Genomic DNA, 19,816 nt, shown 5'->3' with positions numbered 1-19,816 from the left:
ATATAAAATGTTATGTTATGTTTTACCTCTATTTATATCTTATTTGAATGGTAAAACATTTTAATGTGTGAGACAAATACTGAATCATTTATTAGCGAAATAAAAGTTGTTACAGTATAACTACTTATAATTTGAGACAAAAATAATATTTTTCAATTTTTAAAAATTTTATATAAAAATATTATATAAAATGTTATGTTATGTTTTGCCTAAATTTATATCTTATTTGAATGGTAAAAGATTTAAATATTTGCAATGAATACTGAATCATTTATTAGCAAAATAAAAGTTTTTACAGTATAACTACTTATAATTTGAAACAAGAATAATGTTTTTCAATTTTTAAAAATTGTATATAAAAATATTATATAAAATGTTATGTTATGTTTTACCTCTATTTATATCTTATTTGAATGGTAAAACATTTTAATGTGTGAGACGAATACTGAATCATTTATTAGCGAAATAAAAGTTGTTACAGTATAACTACTTATAATTTGAGACAAAACTAATATTTTTCAATTTTTAAAAATTTTATATAAAAATATTATATTAAATGTTATGTTATGTTTTGCCTAAATTTATATCTTATTTGAATGGTAAAAGACTTACATATTGCAATGAATACTGAATCTTTTATTAGCAAAATAAAAGTTGTTACAGTATAACTAGTTATAATTTGAGACAAAAATAATATTTTTCAATTTTTAAAAATTTTATATAAAAATATTATATAAAATGTTATGTTATGTTTTGCCTCCATTATATATTATTTGAATGGTAAAAGACTTAAATATTTGCAATGAATACTGAATCATTTATTAGCAAAATAAAAGTTGTTACAGTATAACTACTTATAATTTGAGACAAAAATAATATTTTTCAATTTTTAAAAATTTTATATAAAATTATTATATAAAATGTTATGTTATGTTTTGCCTCCATTTATATCTTATTTGAATGGTAAAACATTTTAATGTGTGAGACGGATACTGAATCATTTATTAGCGAAATAAAAGTTGTTACAGTATAACTACTTATAATTTGAGACAAAAATAATATTTTTCAATTTTTAAAAATTTTATATAAAAATATTATATAAAATGTTATGTTATGTTTTGCCTAAATTTATATCTTATTTGAATGGTAAAAGACTTAAATATTTGCAATGAATACTGAATCATTTATTAGCAAAATAAAAGTTTTTACAGTATAACTACTTATAATTTGAAACAAAAATAATGTTTTTCAATTTTTAAAAATTTTATATAAAAATATTATATAAAATGTTATGTTATGTTTTACCTCTATTTATATCTTATTTGAATGGTAAAACATTTTAATGTGTGAGACGAATACTGAATCATTTATTAGCGAAATAAAAGTTGTTACAGTATAACTACTTATAATTTGAGACAAAAATAATGTTTTTCAATTTTTAAAAATTTTATATAAAAATATTATATAAAATGTTATGTTATGTTTTGCCTAAATTTATATCTTATTTGAATGGTAAAACGTTTTAATGTGGGAGACGAATACTGAATCATTTATTAGCGAAATAAAAGTTGTTACAGTATAACTACTTATAATTTGAGACAAAAATAATGTTTTTCAATTTTTAAAAATTTTATATAAAAATATTATATAAAATGTTATGTTATGTTTTACCTCTATTTATATCTTATTTGAATGGTAAAAGACTTAAATATTTGCAATGAAAACTGAATCATTTATTAGCAAAATAAAAGTTGTTACAGTATAACTACTTATAATTTGAGACAAAAATAATATTTTTCAATTTTTAAAAATTTTATATAAAATTATTATATAAAATGTTATGTTATGTTTTGCCTCCATTTATATCTTATTTGAATGGTAAAACATTTTAATGTGTGAGACGGATACTGAATCATTTATTAGCGAAATAAAAGTTTTTACAGTATAACTACTTATAATTTGAAACAAAAATAATGTTTTTCAATTTTTAAAAATTTTATATAAAAATATTATATAAAATGTTATGTTATGTTTTGCCTAAATTTATATCTTATTTGAATGGTAAAAGACTTAAATATTTGCAATGAATACTGAATCATTTATTAGCAAAATAAAAGTTGTTACAGTATAACTACTTATAATTTGAGACAAAAATAATATTTTTCAATTTTTAAAAATTTTATATAAAAATATTATATAAAATGTTATGTTATGCTTTACCTCTATTTATATCTTATTTGAATGGTAAAAGACTTAAATATTTGCAATGAATACTACCAAGCCTACCCGCTGGACACGCCTCTGAAGTAATGCCGACTAGTGTTTTAAAATAAAGTTTGATAAACAATGAATGTATTATACTATTATACGAAGATTTTTCTGCAAACAATTGAATTAAAATAGAAATTTCTTTAGGATTAATTGAATAATAATAATAATAATAAAAAAATTCATTTAAGTCGCAGTTTGCATATTTATTCCAATATAATTCATTATATTTTAATAAATTATTATTATACTTAAAAAAATTTATACCAACATTATAACATATAGATTTTTTAATTAATTAAATAATAAATAGGTATCAAATATATTAGTTAAAATATTATTATAATGACTATTAGTACAATAATTAATAGAAGTCAATAAATGTAGCATTTATTAGCTATTAATATATGTCAGAAAAGTAAATTGATATTTGATTATAATACATAAAAAATACATTATTTATTGTATTTTTCACAAATTGTTGTTATGAATTAAAATATAAAAATTATTGAATCTTAAAGCTTGAAAATCTTCTTTTTTTTTATTCACAAGCATAATATAATTCATTAAATATAATTATATTAATTCCAAAATATTTTTAAGATGACCTGCATGTGTTGTCTTCGTTTTACACGTACGTTACATAGCAAATTTAAGCTCAGCAGATTACGTGTAGCTTCAATAGTTTAAAAATTAGAGTGAATTGAACTTGATGGTTTTTTACGATTATTCAGTATTTAAGTGAATAATAAGCATGTTTAATTTACGCTGTATTATAAACGTATAACTTGCTAAAAAATTGAACAATATTATTTATAAATTTGTACCAAAAATAAGAATAATATTTTCACTAGATTAATAGTTTATTTTGTGTGTACGGGTATCGTACATCGAAAAAGAATGGAAAAGCGTCTATTTCTTATCAAGGAACTAGCTTTGAACATAATAGAAGAGTCGTGATGAGCGTTTATCTTTACACTAGGTACCTATCAACGCCCCATCATTCCAACCACACAATATGTGTTTCTCAGGAACAAGCGTTGAGTATCGTCGAATCGGAAAACGATACCAGTAAAAATACGTGTAAGTAGGTACCTCAATATTCGTCGTTGCACTGCACTGATGCATAGCACATATTTTGTATTCATTCGCTTTCAAAGCGAAAACGATATTAATAATAAATACAATGATCGAGTTTAAGTACGGCTTGTGGCGTGACGAACGTGACGAAAACGTCCCACGGCTACCGTTTTACTAATAACGAGAAACTGGACATGTTGTGGTTACACGCTCGCAAGATTACCGCAAATAAAGTTACGAAATTGTGTGGTCCACGTCATACTACTGTTGTTTATTGTACGCAGGCGATCGCAGTGCGTACAATATACTATAAATATTATATAAATGCTATTATGATCAGGTCCGTCCGCTGGACTCGAGGCAGAGTAAAATTGCAGGGCCGCCTGAAATGTCACTATCGTCATTTATATTTATATGTATAGAGAGCCAAAGAGGAAAGGTTCATAGACGTAAATAAAGAGAAAAGCGAAATATTGCAAACGCCAGGAAGTGCGTTACCTATTTTGAGTGTTTAGTTCCAATTATAACAGAACTGTGATGGTTAGATGATAGATGTTAGATTAAAGGCTCTTTCTACTATAACCGCGAGTATTGCACGACATTTCCACTCAGTCAGTGGCGCATTTAAGGGGGACAAAGGGGGAAATTGCTCTCAGCGGCAGATTTACAAGAACGGCAGTTTTTGTATATATTTATTAAAAAAAAATAATAATATTAAAAATTAATAATGTCTATACACTATACAGTATACATATATAGTATATTTGTTATTTAAAATTTATAATTTTAGGTACCTACCAAACACTGAATAGTCTTTTTCAGCTCTAAAAGGAGTAAAATTTGTGCGTATTTTGTGGTTTTGATAACCTGATTTTGGTATACTATATGTCTATAATATTATTGTTAGAGATAACGATTATTTTACACGGAGTATTAATTTGGTAAACACTGTAAATCCGGATTTATAGATACGTCGCCAGTCGGGTCACGTCTAAAATTTGAGTTTGGCCAAACTTACGGTTACGGTAAACCTCGGTTAGTGAATGATATGTATACGACGATTACGATGAACACTACACAACGGGTGATGCAATTAAGTGAATCCAGCTTTAGACTAGTAAGTAGTAAGAGTGAAAATATAAAATACGACATAAGTGAAATAGTTAGTACCTAGTAGTACCACATTTAGGTGCATTTAAAATTTATCGTGTTTTCAATAATTTAATGTATTATTGGTTATTTGATCACATTATCTTGGTTTACATATTTATAATTCGGTTAGATGTTACCTGATGTAATATTTCATGTTTTAAATATTTTATCTGTTATACTAGTAAAACAGTTTGCAACCGTTTGTATACGTAAATAATAGTTTAAATAATAATAATAATAATGTATAGTTAAATAATGGTTTTCAACTTTAATTATCATACGGTAACGTGGTAGATAGTATAATAATAATATGATACATTAAGTAAATATTCACAACAGTCGATTTACACACTTGGATTTTAAAACGACGTGATGATGTGTTAAATGATTGACGACACAATAAAATAAATCTATAAAGGCACCTTTATAATGATGTGTTGTCAACATACTAAACTCCGGTTACTAAAATTAACTTGCCGCGGTTTGATAACTTGGTACAGTCACCGACGAATTTCAATTACGTATACTACAAGCATTGGCAAAATTTAAACGTTTCCGCAATCGAAATTACTCGTGACTTGAGTACGGTTGAATTTTACTTTTTGATAGGCAACTATATGCTAAATACAATACGCTATTGTATTTACTTTTAAACAAACAAATAAATATTATAAATATAAATATTAACTTTTTGCTTGGCGCTCACTAACCGCAATATTCGGTCAATCGTGGCACCTATCTTGGAAATTACGGTGCAGAAGTGTTAAGTACTTAAATTGCCATCAGTTGGGACAACAGTTGTCTGTGTAATCAATGTACACACAAGTACCTATATAACGTGTCGTCGTTCGGATTTTAAATAATAAATTATACTTCGCGGTTATCAATCGGATCGTTTTTGTATCGGCATCTATGAGTACATATTTGTTTACAGTATTGCGGAAGGCTACAAAATTCAGGCGTAACGATTCATGTACATATGAAATATTCAAGTAAAGTAACGTGCAACTATATAAATCTCGTTGGACAGGACCTAGTGGCGGATCGACGAAATGCGTAGTTTATGGAACTTCCAAAGGATAAGGTAAAAATTTAAGATACACGTCATATATATTAAGACAATTCACTGATTCCTTGTATCGATTTAGGCATTTAATAGATTATTGTGTGGTAATTTTATTATTAAGTATTATTTATAATTTTTTAGTAAGTTTCTTTTAAGTAAGACTTGATGTTTTAAAAATTAGCAATATTCAATGACAGCAACTTATAATTTGATTATTAATATACTTTTTTTCTCGAGTAATTTATGATTTTACAATAAAATTGAATGTCTTGCATTTGTCATCACTCATTAGTCATTATCTTTTGGAGCAGTAAAAATGATTGGATTTTCTACTTCAATTAATTTTCTTGTTGAAAAAAAGAGTTAATTTGGTACTTTAAAGGATAAAAAATAAAATTTAAACATATTTTGTGATTTTCTTAATAATCGGAGAAAACAAATTAGAAAAAAAAAACAGGAATTTTTATTCAAAAACAGTTTTTGACAGAGTCGATTTTTTTATTTGATAATATTATAAAAGTGAATAATCTTAAGTACTTACTTAAAATTGTCACCAAATATTTATATTTGCATTCTCTATACATCATAGTGACATAGTATAATTTTCAAAATATTATTTCAATAATTATTGTTAATAAAATAATGCCTAAGTATTTAACAATTTAAAAAAAGGTGTATTATAAACTGGTTTTATGGTTAATTAAAACTATAAAAAATACATTGATTTTTTTTGTATGCACCTGAAGTTACATTTTTTAAATATTTCATAAAAAAACATGAAAATGTGCATATAAGTTTGTACCTAGTTAAAAATTTATAAAATTTTCAATTTCTATAGACTATAATAATTAGTTCTTGAATATTTACAACATTTTTCATAAAATCTAAAAACTATTTAAATAGAATGCAATGATTTGAAAAAAAATTAATTAACCTGTCGTGTTCCTAATAATAAAATTAATTATTATAGTCATATAATATAAAACGTACTTAGTAACTTACTCAATGGCGAGATATACTCATCACCCATACTTACTTTTTTTATGTTTTCCGGTATTTATTAAATTAATTTTTTTAGTGTATTGAATATTTGAATGTATAATATTTATTAAATAATAACGATAATAATAAATTAAACTATACAGAGATTAAAAATTTTTCAGTTACTGGTATTCCCGAATCAAAACTCCCAAATGAACTTTTACCCGAATGGTATTTAACTCGAAAGTTTGTAAGACCGTAACCTTTTTAGTTTTGACCTGAACATCTTTTACTCTAATCGATATTAAAGTCGATAAGTAAATGTAAATACAGTGTATATAAAATTTGATAAAAACATTATAAATTATGTAGTGTAATAATTAAATATTAAAAAACATATTATGTCATTGTAACGACAGCCAAGTGTGATAAGGTAAGATATCCGTACATTTTTGTAAATACAATATTTTATGAAATGAAATAAATGAATAAATAATTATTGATAGATTAATATATATAGCAATAGTTGTATTTAAGTTATAGGTATGAAATATAATATACAGAAAATACACCGCTGTAACTCTTCGTTAAAACAATATTTTTTAATTTTTTAACTTTTTTATTTCGAGAATAATTACCGTTTGAAAAAAAGTTGTTCGGAAAAAAAGATTTCGGGTTTTCGGACTTTCGGGCAAAACACTTTTTGGCAAAATGTTAATTCGGGAATTTCCATTTGAGAAAAACCGTGGGTAGGTACCACATTTTTCATTTATCATCATTATTTTAATAAATTGAAAAAATCTAAACAACAACCATTTAAATTAGTTAATACGATCAATTTTAATTTTAGAGATATTTATCATAAGACGAAAATTCCGGATTTTTTTTTTCAAATTATACCATTTTAACGATCAAAAACTATTTTACGGAAAAAAGAATCATGTATCGTAGAATAGTTGGATTATAATCATTATTTTTATTATTCGAAAAAACTTGATTCAGACTACACTAGTACGAATTCAGTTTAACAAAACAAATTATAAAAAATTAACTATTTTAAAAAATAGATTTTTCTGTGAGACAAGTTCTCTGACATTATGAAGTTAAAATTAGTTAATTAATATAGTCCTGTCCAAATACTGTATTTTTTCTTTTTAGTTTTGGAGAATTGGAGATACTTTATAAATTATAATATAATCGTCGTATAAGATAGAGTTAACCAGTTGTAACCTTGGTTACACCTAGTCTAAAATTTATAATACGTCTACTTTCATTAAGTTTTGATTTATGAACTCGTTGATAATTATAGATACAATGGATATTGTATTATATTATATTAATAATATTAGGTATTTATGTTTATCATACTATGTAATGTACCGTTTATAATCTTTATTATCTTATCTAATAAAACAAAAAATGTTTAAAAAAGAATCAAGTGCCTCTGTGCGTCTGAGGACGCTCCAGATTTCTGCAGTGTAATTATTAATTATAATTTTTTTTTTTATTAATCTATTGTTTAAGTAATAGTTATTTTTCACAGATTTATTAAAAATTACAATATCTAAATGAGCGATAATGTAATCATTTTGATATTAACATAATCTTATCGTTAACTAGCTGAATTTCCCGGTTTTGCCCGTGTGCAGTTTTTACTTTCTTTAAATGAAACTCTTAAATCGACACACATAGTTGTGTTTTAAAGAAAAAAAATATTATATAATAATCAATATTTATAATTAATCAATTACTAAATAGTAGTAGTGGCTGGATTACAAATAAATAATAATAATAATATTTACAAATGATTCTAATGAGCCTATTATATTATAATTATAATTATTTCTTTATTCATGAATATATAAAATGACTTAAGTCAAAATCTCTTGATATATCACATTCAAATTTCTACCAACTTTATAAAATGCTAAATATAATTGTCCATGTGAGAAACAGTTATTTTTCAAATCTACACCACAATAAGTTAAAGTCTGGTCTTGCCTAAAATAAAAGATCACAAGTAGGTTTATTTGGTACAAACTTGTGAAAAAAATCGTTAAGGGTGTCAGCGCACTATTTGTTTTCTCTCGCTGGCTCACGCGCAACATAGACAAAACGCATTTACGCGTTTAAAAGCATTTATTTAATCATTTTTTTATGTTTTTAAGTAATCTTAGAGTAAAATCACCCATTACAAAAAAGATAGATAATAATATTTTTGAGGAGATGACATATCGATTTCATATTTTATTGTTATTTGACTTTCCAAATAAACAAAATAATGTTGTAAATTTCAACAATGTTTAAATTGTTTTGAGACCATATTTTGACAAATCGATATGTCATTTACTTAAAAGCATTATTTTCTATTTTCTTTGTACTGGGTGTTTTTACTCTAAGATTACTTGAAAACATGGAAAAAATGATTCTGCGTAAATGCGTTTCGTCTATGTTGCGCGTGGGCCAGAGAGAGAAAACAAATAGTGCGCTGATAACATACCTAGTTAAAAACTGTTTTGTGCGGTACAACTTTATTCTCTCGATATTTATATCAAAATTACCAATATTATGAATCACACTGAAAAGAACTTTACCTGTGCCGTAGCGTTTTAATTTTTTTGATAGTAATAACCAATCATTTTTATCAATTAAATTAAAAACCTAAAGTTCTCAAACCGATAACTTTAATTGTATTCATCATGTTATCAAAAAATTAAAACTCTATGACACAGGTAAAGTTCTTCACAATGCCATTTATAATTTTGGTAATTTTGATATAAATATTGAAAGAGTAAAGTCGTCCAGCGTAAAACAGTTTTTAACTATGTTACGTTTATATAAGACAGAGACAATACTTTGGGTATAGCGTCCTCTAAATTATTAAAATAGCACGCTAAAAAGTAAAAACCGTAATCCCTCTCTCCTTCCCCTTAGACAAAAAAAAATATGAAAACTAATTTATGTAAAATAAAAATTGAGTGATTTCAAATTTAAATATCTCTATGAGTTATCAATATAATAATTAATGTGTTTGGTCAAAGTTCAAAATAACCTATCTGATGATCACTAATGACTATAATCTATTTTATTATAGAACAATTAATATAAGTTACCAAAATTAAGAGATATTACTTATGTATTTAACTAAATTACAAAATAGTTGTATGAAATATGAATAACCTAAAATATAAATAATACCTAGTTTTTTCAATAGGTAGTATTAATTATAAAATTAATTGTTAGGAACTAATTAACATATTACATAATGTTAAATGTGTATAATTTGGGAGGAATCGGAATGTATATTTATTAACTTTGTACGACGAAAAATGCAAAAATTAGTTTAGAAAATTGTTTTTGTTCTATATTGATTATATTATTGACTATTGTACATAAGAAACAAAAATTATCCAAAGTTGGTTATTTTTTTAAACTATCATCAGAAAGGATTAAACTATTTTTTTTAAATACCAAGTGAGGCTATGAATGCATTGGTTTTATGTGTGCCCGTGTGTGTCTTTTTAGTTGATTGCGTTTAAAGACATATTATTTAATTTTCCAGTGCTTTTTAAAATAATCAGAAAAAAAGTATATATTATGAAAATAATTTTATATTTTATTTGGTGATATAAGTAAAATAATCATTTAGTAACCATAGATATAAAAAAAGTTGGTTATATTCACTCAGAATCACTTTTATTGTGTGAGCGTACTCATACAATGATTTATTATTGAGTTCAAACTTAGATAATACATGTGTATTATCTAAGAGTTCAAATATAATACATCAGTGACTTACGTCTTACTAAATGATGAGGTACAGTGGCGGTACACTTGCATACTCCGTGTTTCAGAGTGGTTACTGGTTACATTACATACTCAATTTTTTTTACTCATTTTGATTTGTTAAAAAAAGTCATGGTATATATATTATTTCATAGCTACAAAATAATAGCATTTCTAGCTTTAATATTTTATATTAAAATTATATACTCGTATCTATTTATCTGATAGTAAAAGTATTTAACACATTTTTATAATATATATGTATATATAATATTAGCGATTGTATCAATTTTTATTTTAACATTTTTTTTAAATGTTTATTTGTTTAACAAATTTAACAAAATTAAAACGATGATTTAGTATTATTGCAAAGTTAACGGTTTACATATTCATAAATTGCAGATATAAATTCATTTGATAATTTATAAAACAAAATTACACGGGTGGAAAAAACAAATGCAAATTATGCCAATTAACTCTGGTATCTATTATGTTAGGTTTGGTGTTGTCGAAAAATATCCAAGGAGAATTAAGTGCTCCTTTTTACATGTATTATTTATTCTATTATGTATATCTATATTCTATATACTTTTACTCGTACACAAATCCATAATTATATACTTTGATCATTCAATATCTATTAAAATATTCATTTTGTACAGTGTAAAAATCAAAACTTGTCTAGGTATACTTTATACTTTAGAGACTAAAGCAATAAATTTTACAAACAATAAAAGTGGTGGCCGTTGTCGCATAAGAAACTAAATTTGGTTGCAATATTCCTCACTTTGTTTTATTTATTTCATGTTTTATCATTAAATCTGAAGTTTTAATATTTAAGATTAGATTTTTTATTTAATGCAAAGAGATGGTTTTTTTTTTTTTTTGATAAAATAAAATGACATAAAATATTGTGTAGAACTTATATACATTATAATTATAAAATTATGTAGTATGTACACACAAATTATTACATATAGTCATATATAGATTGACATTTGAACTAACCTTTTACAGTTGTATCAATATTAATATAATATATTCAAATCATATTCAATGTAATATAATAATATAGGCAATTCATATTAATATAATCATTTCTGTTCGGACGTACTGCATAACCATGCACTGTATACATGTATAGTCGGCCGAGAATCTATAACAATACCGACCGCCGCTAAATGAGAAACACGTTTTTCGATATTATGCCTCTGAGTAAGACTGGAGAGTCGTGACGCTCTTCTCAAAACGTATTCCAATACCAGGGTCCCAGAAAGAAATGCGTTTACTTTGCGCTTCATATTGGGGCGGACAGCGGAACATTCGTTCGTTTCTCTCGTCCTTCGTCTTCGTTTTTACATAATAATACACTGTGTTGTACTACCGTAATAATGGTCGTAATTCAATATTTTTTTTTTGTTTGTTGTCATCATTATTATTTAAACGATGAGTAAAACAACATTGTTGTATTGTTAAAAAGGAATAAAATGTTTGTTTGTAAAAAATAACTACACTATACATACTGTATATTCGTCGACTCAGTATTACTTAGATACTTTAGTTTTTCGGCTATATTAAATTTGTTAGTAGGAATTATAGGAAACAGCAGGTAGTTATGCCTGAAATGGATTTAAATTCATAGCATTTTTAATAAACTCTTCAAATTATATTTTTAACATTTTTTGTCATGAAATATAACTATATTTAATAAAAGATAACTGGAACATATTATTATTTAAGATTTCAAAATTAAATAATATGACCTATTATCAAAATATATTAATGTATACTTTGGTTAGATTTTTTATGGAATTTGTATGGACAACCTTATTTGGCGATAAAAACTTATGTTATTCAAACATAAGCCTCCATTTTTAATGATTAATGTGAATTGTTAAGAAGATGATTAAGTTGATTTATTGAAATAAAAATGACAGCGAGTAGTTTCAGAGTTTTAAAATGTATATAATATTATAATACCTATGTTCTAAGAAAATATTATAATCTAATATTATAGGTATATCGAACTTTAAACCTATCTAAGCTGTGTATTATATAAAAATAAATGTTTTTTGTTTGTCCTCTGTAGACTTCAATATATTGCTGGACAATTTTTAATAAAAGTTTAACAATTGATTCCTTGAAACTTGGAGGATGTTTATAGTTTATTTTTTCAGTTATTATATTGTTGCTAACTTTTTGTTTACCTAAATGTTTGGAAATTTGGCATTGGTTACAAATTATATTACTTAAATTACTTTAGTCTTATACTGAAATCGGTATAAATACGGCAAAAAAACATATAAAAAAATCTTAAGATCAAATACTTATGAATAAAATTACCAATAATGATTGTATTGTAAATATTGTATTATTCGTAATCGTAATATGCTTTTTTAATATTCTGGACATATTTTTATGTTGATACATCATAAAGACGAATACCATATCTTAACAATATACTAGATTTACATTGGCTTTGAAGTACCTATATTCGTTAAATCTGTCTCTTGTTGTCTGTCTTAACATCAAAAGTTTGTAAGTCCAGATTTGTAGTGAAAAGTTATAAAAATAAACATTGTAGTAATAATTGTTGTTTGTATTATACTTTTCAACAAATTGAAGCAAAACGGAAAATTATAGCATAATTTTAATCCTGGTCGAGTCGGAAAATATAATATACGTGGTATAATAACAATATTATAGTTATTCTGATAACTGAAATATACATTTTCTACTGTATTAAATTAATTTTTTTACATAAATGTGTCTATAAATATAAATATTTGCACATTTTATTATTTTATTTATTTTAATTATTGTTATTATTACACTGATACCTGTATACACCTATTATTATAATGGGTTATCACGAACCACAGGATCGTCAAAAGTATCCGTTGTATACGACTGGTGTTCGTTGTAACTTGTAGATAGGCTTAAGTATTGTATTTTTTTATTCAATCTCACACGCGTATCTATTTAATGAAAAACATATTGTATTTTTATAAAAAAAACTGATAGTTAATTTTAAATATTAATATATATAGGAAATAACATATTGGTATACAATTACATACTTAGTTAAACATACGTATCTACATAATTATAAATATACGCAACTAATTTTATCGTTATCAGCTATATTATTAGTAAAAGTGTATAATAATAAATTTAATCAACTGTAATCCGTGGCTTGACCGCCAAGGCTTGATGTGTAACCGTATGTAGATAATCGCGCGCCGCGTTGTCGCGACTGGTGACGCTGTTGCAATGTTGAGTAGTAGTAAATTTGAGTTTGAAATAAAATTGTTGTCCGTCATCAAGGTATCGAGGAGAAATATTATTGCAGCCGGTATCTCGGGTATCTGTAATAGAACGGAAAGTTATAGACAATAGACAATCTGAAAATATATCTCAATCTATATTTTAGCCGAGATTTAATCATTTTGTTCGTTAAGTCAGATTTAACTGTGTTTGAATACTTCAGTATTGTTATTTAAAATTGTAAATTAACTGTTTATAATTGAATATAAATCAGCAAATTCAATTCTGCTTTAATGACGGTTATAAAAATAACTATCTGAATTTTTTATTTAAATGATCACTGGTCAGTTCTCAGTACCTATATTATATTATTATATAATATATTTATAGGTATATACTAGTTAGTTAAAAGTGTTTAAAGTATTGAATGAAGCAAGGAAGTATTGATTTATATCTGTATTATCTTTAATAGTGTAACGAAATACTACTGTGGACTAGGTTGTATCATATATTACAATTTAAATTGAAGTATTTCATATTTATGAAAATATTTTATAAAAATATACCTATTATTACTAAATATGTCTTATATACACCAGTTTTTGTATGTATTTTTATTTTTAATAACAACATACTATACTAATAATTTCTTAAATATAATATCAATTGTTTTATTTATTCGATAATCTGGTTGAATTTAAAATTAGTTATACAAATGAAAAATGACAAATTACGAAATTCAATAAACCATTAAAAAAAAAAATTGTAATTATATAAAATATTATTGTGTAGATACTTCGTTTTGATAATTCAACTGCAATAACTGAAAACAACATTTATTTTATTGATATTAAAAATAAGATCATTTATGATAGTCGTGTTATTTTTCCATTTATATTTTTAAAGTTTTTTTTTTTTTACAATTTTGTACAGCAGTATTTGTTAGGTACACGAAACATGTTTTTAATAAAAAAAAATGTCTCAAAACTATAAACACTTAAATATTTTGTTTTTAAATTCGTATTTATTATTTATTAACGATTCTCAAAACATGTTTATGTTAAACATTTAGTAATTAATTTTGCTGTCACTTTTATATAAAAAAGTATCGTTAAATCTGCCGAGTACACGCAACAGGTTGATATACGTCTAATTCCCTGGTACCAAATTTTAAACCTACTACTATAATACGTTTCTGTTAAAACTCGTGTTTTCAATTTTTTTCCAACGGTGAATTACCCTCACCATAACCTGTTTTTTTTTATATTTTTCTTATTGAGTTCTGTTGTAAATAAACATATTACATAACATACCTATATAACCTACGACTAAAATATTTCTGATTCAAAAACTATAACTATTGTAGTTATGTATTGTTATATAAGTACTGTATATTATTTAATTATGTATATACCTTATTTATTATTTTTTCATATAATAATTATTATACGTAAGATGTATTATATTACATCAGAGGCTTTATCATATAGATAACATATAGGTACTGTTAATTTTTATTTTATAACTGTTGAGCTATCATAGTTGTAAATACTATTAGTGGCTTTTCAATAATAATAATACAATTATAGTATTAAAAAAGATACATTATTGTATATGTATAGTATACATACAATTGACTAAAATTTTATTTTTGTACGCACCTAACCCTCATTTTGAACACTGTTTTCTTATGAAATACTATAAGAGCAAACACTCATAATTCATAAACATTTTTTTAAAATTTGGTTTTTAAGGGGATTTAACTCGGTGATTTTCTGTCTTTGTCTAATACACTTTTGACATAAGATACTAGACGTGTTCATTGCCAAACATACAAAATGATTCAATGACGTTATGAAAATTTTAAAAATACATTATAATTTTTCTTCAAGTCTACTTGAAATTGACTTTTCCATATTTTTGATATTTTGTTTTAACTTATTTTAAGATGAAATTTGACAATTTTTTAATTACTTTTTTTTTAATAAAACGCTTTTTATGTATTTTGGGCCTTTGGGGGGGATAATGATATTATTTTGATATTATCAAAAATATGGAAAAGTCGATCTAAAGTAATCTTAATGAAAAATTCAAATCTGTTTTCGGAATTCTTATCGCTTCACTATATCAATCGGTACGTTTGGCAAATATAACACGTCTACAATCCTGTCACCCGTGTGTTGGATAAAGATAAAAGATCAAGTAGTAGAATCTACCTAATAAAAATAAAACATACCATCATATTTTTAATAATTTTTTAGAAAAACCTTAATTTACATAAACTATACATATTATGTACAACTAATTAATTAATTAATCAATTGTATATTATAAAATAATATAATTGCAAATTTGGCAACTTTGGTAAAAACTTTTTTCTTTAAATAAATAAGTTTATTTAATTGCTCATTATTAGAATGATTAGAATAGGTATTTAAGGACCATTTTCAATAATTCATTTTTTAGTAGTGGCTTGTATCGATACTAAATGATCTTTTTTAAATGAGAATATAAACTTGCAAAATGTTAAGTTGATTATTTTTCTATAAATCTGAGTGAATTTATAAAAGATTCCTCAGATCTTGTGATAGTTATATTAAAACTATAACAAATATTATACAAAGCCAACTAATTTTTATAGAATTATTAAGTTTTAAATTGTATGAAACTATTTATTTAAACAATAAATAAAGGTTGCAGTTAATTAACTTGTTATTTTAAGATCATTAATCGTAGGAATTTAAAGCTTTTTAATTTTTAATTTATTTTAAGATGTTATATTATCTATTGAATGTATATTATGAAACCGTTTTTACTGTTTTATGGTATTTACAAAAATATATTTTAATTTCGAATTTTTGAAGTAGATATAATATGGAATAAAATATATATTATTATTATTATAATTATAGGCATAATAATTGTTTCCATCCGATGCATTACCAAAATATGCGATAGGAACAGCTGGTCTCACAGTCTCACACGTAATCAATATCAGTAATTATTATTTTATTTTTGTAATTATTTAAATGTGCGTATGAATTTCATAATACCATGTAGATAAATTAATATGGATCGTTATCATGTGTTGTCGTGTAACTATTTAAATATTGTCACACTGCCGTATAGTGTTTTATTCTCCATTCTCGACCAGTATAATAGTATACATTGTCGTGACAGTATCGATGCGTATTAATAACATGTATTATAATATTTTGTTTTACTGAAATAGTTACTAAAAAAAATTAAATAAATAAATAGTGTTATTATTATTATTATTTAATATTGTGAGCTTAAAGGGCTAGGACATTATATATTTTGTTTGAGTACACTAATCGCCATTATAGGTATAATAAATTGTAGGTGCGAATCGCCAAATATTATTACTAGTTTGAGCCATAAAAGGCTTAAATTATGTATACTTACATTATTATCTTTTTCGAGTATTTTTTTTTTTGTATATTGATAAAGGCTAGAGTGCTAGACTAACTGGCCAGTCAGTGTTCACAAATTATGAGTTATTTTCATAAATTATTATTTTTTATACAAATATATTGTGGAGATTTTATTGGCGCTTAAAAGGGCTCTTGAGTTTTTTCCATAGTTTGTTTTAAATAATTTAGCTCATGGAACAAATATCGTGTATTCCTACTGGCTACTATAGGGACTTTAAATCCAATTAAATTTAAAATAGCTGGGTAAATATATGTAATACAAGGGTCCTTATAAGTCATAAGTTTTCATTAAAGTAACTTAAAAATATAAAATATATACAGGCATGGTTTTTTTTTTAATAAGTATTTAAAATTTAAATTCGGACAAAATAAATAAACAATATTTAATACTTTTTAGATAATTTTTTGTAATCAACTAATATTTTTTGGAGGATTTGAAACTTTTACACACTATACTATTATACTCGTATTTTATATATAATATGATGCAATTTTTAAAAATTTGGTTTAATTTTTACTCATTTATATATCACTATAATTATTGGTGATATACTCAGCGTTAGGCAGGAGAGATACATTTTAGTTTATTTTCAGACCAGATCTTTTAAATTTGTAAAAAAATATTTATATTTTTACTAATCTAGCCACAATATTTTATGATATGTAGAGTTAAGTTAACATTTTTCTATAACGTTCAATAATTTTATAATTCTCGTATTGTATAACTAAATATATATCATTATAAGTTAAAATTATGATAAAATAATATAGATGGCTTCAATTAAATCTAAATATTTCGTGTATAGAAAATATTAATATACGTAATTATGGTTAAAAGTTAAAAGTTGGTATGGTAAAATAAAAATTTAAAAAACCACTAAAATTGTTTGATAAAAAAAATAAATCAACAATAATCGAATGAAAGTTATTAATGTTAAAAATTCCAATGCCTTTATGGGTATAAACAATATAAATATTTAAAAAATTCTGATACAAATATTTTATGAAAATTTCAAGTATTTATGGTAATTTATTTTTGTATAAAAAGAATAAAATCTATATTATTGAAAACTGGCATTACATAAATATTTTGGTTTTCATAAAGTAAATTTTTTTTGATAATTATTAGTGTAAACTTTATATACAGCAAGTGTATCATAATTATCTAAAAAATAGTCATATATTCAAGATACACCGGGTCACCGTGTATAATTTATTATTTTTATTATAATGTTTTGCGTCGAGATGATATAGTATTGTAGAAATTTCATGAGTCAAAATATCGTATGGGTCCAATTATTGTTCGTCCAAATGACTGCGTTTATTTGACGTGAATCGAAATCACCACATCTCGAATTAACACATACTTATTCTGTAAACCTACTTAATAATATAATACCAATAATAAGTAAAAATATATCAAAACTTGTGAACTACAGTAGAAGTTTTGGAGTATTGATGGTGGAGGGGGGATTGCTTGAGGTTACAAATATAGCTACTAATATACTAATTGAAAGTTATCGAGCGTAACTGATAATAGGTACTTATATAAATTATAATATCAGAATACAAGCAAAGCAAAACGTTTTTATTTATATTTTTTTGAACGTTTGTGAAAACCTTGGCAGTTTGTACAACGGCGGCGGTAGTGGTTGGCAGGCCGGTGAGCGGTGAAAGTTGGGAAAACCATTATATTGCAGTCCGATTACGAGGCGGGACCACTAGCTCCTCCCACTCCCACGCGCCCCTCATCCAAGTTCACATCGTACCACATCAGCGACGGTCACGCCCACGGCACCGCTGCCACAACTGCTCGACGCCGCCACTACAAACATCCCCCCGCCAAAAATATCGACGTGAAATATAATTAATACCAATTTTAATCGAAACTTTAACCATATAGTCGTTAGTGTGTGATTGACCAACCCCTTCCCTCTATAATACCATCTGCCATAAACGACGAAAAATCTTGTTGATAAAGTCACCCTTTGCCACCCCATCTGGGTCCGGATTAAAGATGTGACAGGGGTGCCACATACCCTAAGTACATGTTGGTATGTAAAGGGTTCATATATTTTGTTATTCATTTTTTAAGAGTTTCAAATTGTATCATACGATTATTTCATATTTGTATATTTTATGACAAACGATAACGGACGATAATGTTACAACTATATAGGTTAAGTAGATTTAAAATAAAAACTACAGTGTAATGGCAAAGAGAATTAGAGAAATAATGAGAAAAAAAAATATAAGTTCATTTTTAAAGTTAAGCTTTTAAAAAATCTGCATTTCTTGATATTATAAACTTATTAAAAATATTGAACATATAGGGATACATTTTTATTTATTCAGTTAGTTTATAAATGGACATACCTATCTAAATGCATTAAATGTTATCAATATTTATAGTTGTATTTATGCGAATTAACTCTTCTTAGTTTTTGATAATATATTATCTTATTTAAAATAATATTATAAATAATTATTAAGTAGTATTATCTACCTATATAAAAATTAAAAAGAAGTACATAAGGGTTTACTCTATATTGACTATATTATTATATATTAAGTATACTTATTAAGTAATATTTTATTAAATTATTAAATTAATGCCATCGTGTTTAAACTATTAAATTATGCTATTTAAAAAAAAGTAACATTTTAGAATAGCATCATTATTGCTTAACATTACCTACTTAATAGGATATATTTTTTATAATTGTTAATCAATGCCATTACCAATTAACAAGAGTTAATA

At 24.7% G+C, this 19,816-nt stretch overlaps 1 long non-coding RNA gene across 2 annotated transcripts in view; it reads right to left on the bottom strand.

Moving 5' to 3' along the window:
* Nucleotides 1-13,131: 13,131 nt before the first annotated feature.
* Nucleotides 13,132-19,816, bottom strand: part of LOC126552860 (uncharacterized) — a 30,466-nt gene continuing 23,781 nt past the window's right edge. Inside the window, exons 3-4 of one of the 2 annotated variants that reach the window (XR_007606327.1) lie at nucleotides 13,414-13,701; nucleotides 13,132-13,311 (exon numbers count right to left, since the gene is read on the bottom strand). This is a non-coding gene — a long non-coding RNA (uncharacterized LOC126552860). The other variant, XR_007606328.1, reaches the window with a different exon arrangement.

The sequence above is a fragment of the Aphis gossypii genome, chromosome X, assembly GCF_020184175.1.
Source record: "Aphis gossypii isolate Hap1 chromosome X, ASM2018417v2, whole genome shotgun sequence".
NCBI lineage: Eukaryota > Metazoa > Arthropoda > Insecta > Hemiptera > Aphididae > Aphis > Aphis gossypii.
Note: the sequence above shows the minus strand (reverse complement) of the source record. Positions and strands in the feature narration are given on the sequence as shown.